Source organism: Lactuca saligna, chromosome 8 (assembly GCF_052625555.1).
Source record: "Lactuca saligna cultivar CGN05327 chromosome 8, ASM5262555v1, whole genome shotgun sequence".
Taxonomy (NCBI): Eukaryota; Viridiplantae; Streptophyta; class Magnoliopsida; order Asterales; family Asteraceae; genus Lactuca; species Lactuca saligna.
In genome coordinates this window covers 98,938,001-98,942,516 of record NC_136424.1, presented here as the reverse complement: position 1 = coordinate 98,942,516, position 4,516 = coordinate 98,938,001, and the positions used below count along the sequence as shown (strand labels likewise).

Sequence of the window (4,516 nt, the reverse complement as noted above, 5' to 3'; positions counted from 1 at the left end):
ATTATGCACACATGTTGATTTTCCATGCACAATGTTGGTGCATGGAAATGCTCCACAAATAATGAGTGTTTATTAGCTTGTATTTTCCCTTTATTGTATTTATGGTGTAAATACTCTCCCTCCTATATAAAAGGAGAGTTGGTCATTTCTTACTTTAGCTAGCTCACTTTTTCTTAGTAAGAGATTAGAAATGCACTTCTCAACATGTAATCTCTATAGAGAGAAAGTTGGTGGGTTCTCCCACCCAGGGAGACTTTCTCTCCCACCATGTTATTCATGAATATTAGTATTATCTCTTTTTGTTCTTAGTCTTCTTCAACGAACTCATAATATGTTCTTCGTGTTCATTCTTACAAAAACACAATTAATCTCGAGATATCTTACTTCCGCATTCACGGTTCGTTATAAAATGGGTCTCTACAATTGGTATCAGAGTCGTACCTTGAAGATCTCACGATTAGTTCAAGGGAACGACTCCCGTTCGGTGATTATCTTGTGATTTTTCCGTGTTTTTGCAACAAAATTTTTCGGGTTTCAAACCGGATTTTTTTTTTATAAAGTTTGTTCTTAGTTCTATTTTTCTGGGGTGATTCTATCTTAGTAAAAATAAAATGTTGATGCTGCTGCTCATTCTATTTGTTGCTGAAAAAAGATGTTCTTAAAAGTTATTATTTTTGCTGTTGAAGAAATGAAGAAAAATGGGAGAATAAATTAATTTTGTGGTCTCTTAAAAAGTTGAAGATGTATTCGAGGGAATTCTTTTTTCCTTGGATGAGAAGATACAAGATAAAAGAAATATAATAACTACAGATAAAAGATAAAATCTTTTTGTAGTTTTAATTTTTTGAAAAATAATAAAAACAGAAAAATAAACAAGAATAAATGAAATTAGTTTTAGAAACTCTAGAAATAAATATAAAAGAGAAAATAAATCAAATAAAAAGCTTAAAAGAACGTTTACAAAGTAAGCAGCCGAAACCAATCCTTTAAATAAATGAAGCGAAATAACCCGAGCGTTGAGTTCATTCCGGTTCCCGAAAAATCCGGAGCCGAAATAAGCCGAGCGTTCGGTTCATTTCGGTTCCTGAAAAATCCGGAGCCGAAATAAGCCGAGTGTTCGCTCTATTTTGCTTGTCTTAATTTTTAGTGAGTGGTTAGAGGTTTCGGTACCGACTCTGCTTCCATCATCCCTAAAACTTATAAAATTTTATTGAAGGTTGTTTCTGGTAAGGCTTTTGTGAAGATGTCAGCAAGTTGATCAAAGGACAAAACGAAATGAACTTCCACGTTTCCATCTTCAACATGGTCCTTGATGAAATGGTATCTTAGTGCAATATGCTTTGTCTTTGAGTGTTGCACCGGGTTGTGACAAATTCTTATTGCGCTTTCAGAGTCACAGTAGAGGGGTATTTTATTCATACTTATTCCATAGTCCCATAATTGGCTTTGTATCTAGATTACTTGTGAGGTACATGATGCTGCAGCTATGTACTCAGCTTCGGCTATTGAAGGAGACACACAAGTTTGCTTTTTAGATTGCCAGCTAACAAGTTTGCCATCAAGGAATTGGCATCCAACAGTTGTGCTCTTTCGGTCTAGAATGCATCCTCCAAGATCGGCATTAGAGAAGGCTTGAACAAAGAATCCGGATCTGGCAGAGTACCAAAGACCGAGAGACGAGGTTCGCTTCAGATAGCGAAAAATGTTTTTCACAGCTACCATGTAAGGTTCTCTTGGATTTGCTTGAAACCTGGCACAATAAAAAATAAAGAACATAATATCTGGTCTACTAGCCGTTAGATACATAAGAGACCCTATCATTTGTCGATAGAGTGTTATGTCAACAACAGGTTTCGCTAGGGATGAAGTTAACTTCGTGCCAAATTCCATGGGAACCTTCACCTTCGAATCTCCCGTCATACTGAATTTTGACAGCAAATTTTTCGTGTAAGCTTCCTGGTTGATAAAAATGCCTTCTGGTCCCTGTCTTATATTCAATCCAAGGAAAAAATTAATTGGACCCATTGCGCTCATTTCAAATTTAGTCTCCATCAGCTTCCTGAACTCAACTATTAAGTTAGGATCTGTGGAGCTAAAGATGATATCATCGACATAAATATGAACTATCATTAAATGTTCGCCCTCTTTCTTTCGAAAGAAGGTTGGGTCAACCGAACCTTGCTTGAATTTTGACATTTTAAGAAAGCGAGTTAACGTTTCATACCAGGCCCTCGGTGCTTGCTTTAGACCATACACAACTTTATCCAACACATAGTAGTGATCATGGAATTTCTCGTTCATGAACCCAGGAGGTTGTTCAACGTACACTATTTCTTCTAGTTCTCCATTTAAGAAAGCACATTTTACATCCATCTGGAAAACTTCGAAGTTTTTATGTGCAGCATATGCCATAAATATTCTAACCGATTCCAAGCTTGCCACCGGATCGAAGGTCTCCTCATAATCTATTCCTTCTTCCTGACAGTATCCCTTCACCACTAGCCGAGCCTTATTGCAAATGACGTTGTCCTCTTTGTCCAGCTTGTTCCTGAAGACCCATTTTAAGCCGACCACAGAAGCATCATTTGGAGTGGGAATCAGCCTCCAAACTCGATTACGTTCAAACTCATTGAGTTCATCTTGCATAGCTTTTACCCAATCAACGTGATCAAGTGCATCATTAATCGTATTCAATTCGATTTTGGAGACAAGCGAATTAAACATGCATAATTCAACATGAGAGAATAGAGCTGCTTGTTTCGCTTTCAATTGAGAGCGTGTGAGAACTCGCTCAGATGATTTACCAATAATTTGTGTTTTGGGATGATCCTTTGTCCACTTTGTTAGAGGAGGGTAATTCGGGTCATAGACAGAATCCAACTCTGCGTTTACATCTTCTTCAAATTATGATCGATCATCTTCGTCATTTGATTTTTCATTCTCCCCCTCAAATGGCAAAGCGTAGTCCTTGTCAGGTTCAAGATCCTCACATTCGGTTGGAGTTGGATTCTCCCCCTCGGTTGATAATCCAGTTGTATGAGATACAGATGAACCCTCCCCCTTGAATACTGAGCTGTTATTTGGAGGGTCAGGTGAGGATTGATCATCAGTTGGTTTAGAAGAAATCTTTTCCATGTCTTTCGCAGCATCATCGGTGATCCTTTTCAGATGGTTGATTTTGTTGTCTGATGCATTCACCTCTGAGTGTATAGCCTTTTTTGGTTCATCAAATAGCCTTATGTACTCTTCAAATAAGTTGGAAATTGGAACCGAGACTTGTCCTGATTCTGGAAATATTTCTCCCATGGTATGTCGCTCAGTTGAACCTTCTTCATATAGTTGTCATCAAAGGTTACATACTAGGTTTCTTCAATACGTTTGGAGTGTTTATTCAAAACCCTATAAGCCTTTGAAATGAGTGAATAACCAAGGAAAATTCCCTCATCAACTTTAACGTCGAACTTGTTTCGGTTCTCTTTGGAATTGAAAATGAAGCACCTGGAACCAAGCACATGGAAAAACTTAACCTTGGGCTTTCGATTATTCAGAATCTCTTACTTAGTGATGGAGAATCGCTTGTTAAGTAAGTGTCGGTTCTAAGTCTAGCATGCAGTTGCAACAGAATCAGTCCAGAAGTATAGTGGAAGAGAAGCAAAGTTTATCATGGTTCTAGCCGCCTCACATAAGGATCGGTTTCATCTTTCAACAATGTCATTATGTTGTGGAGTATAAGGAGCAGAGAAGTTGTGAGATACTCCCTTTTCGGCAAGAAAGTCTTCAAAATATTTATTCTTGAACTCAAGCCCATTATCGCTTCTAATGTTCCTCACCACCTTTCGCAGCTGCAATTCCACTTGCTTGATAAACACCTTCAACTTGGGAGTTGCTTTTGATTTCCGTTTAAGAAAGTAAACCCAGGTGAAGCGTGAAAAATCATCTACTATGACAAGTATGAACTTACTACCACCGATTCTTTCAATAGCCGAAGGTCCACACAAGTCAATGTGCAGAAGTTCAAGAGCTTCAATGATCTTGGTATTGATTCATGTAGGATGGCTCTTTCGGCTTTGTTTGCCCATCTCACACGCTGCACATAGGTGTTCCTTATCAAACTTGAGAAGAGGGAGGCCCCGAACATGATCACCAAGCACTAACTTATTAATATCTTTGAAGTTCAGGTGCGATAGCTGTCTGTGCCATAACCAACTTTCGTCAGAGTTTGCTTTTAACAAAATACATATTGCTGGTTTCCCTCGAATTGAATTGAGATTTAAAGGATACATCTCTCCTTTGCGTTCAGACTTCAACAAAACCCGTTTAGATTGCTTTTCAATAATTTCTGATCCCTCATCATCGAATGAGACTTTCAGTCCTGTTCCCACAACCAATTGAGATACACTGACGAGGCTGTGCTGTAAACCTTCCACATATGCCATTTTTCGAATTGTGAACTCTCTGTTGGTTATCATTCCATAGCCTTTGATAGTGCCATAAGAGTTGTTGCCAAACTTCACAC

General features: G+C 38.3%; 1 pseudogene; it reads right to left on the bottom strand.

The window, feature by feature from the left end:
* Positions 1 to 1,452: 1,452 nt before the first annotated feature.
* LOC145009940 (uncharacterized) lies at positions 1,453 to 4,138 on the bottom strand (annotated as a pseudogene).
* Positions 4,139 to 4,516: the final 378 nt, after the last annotated feature.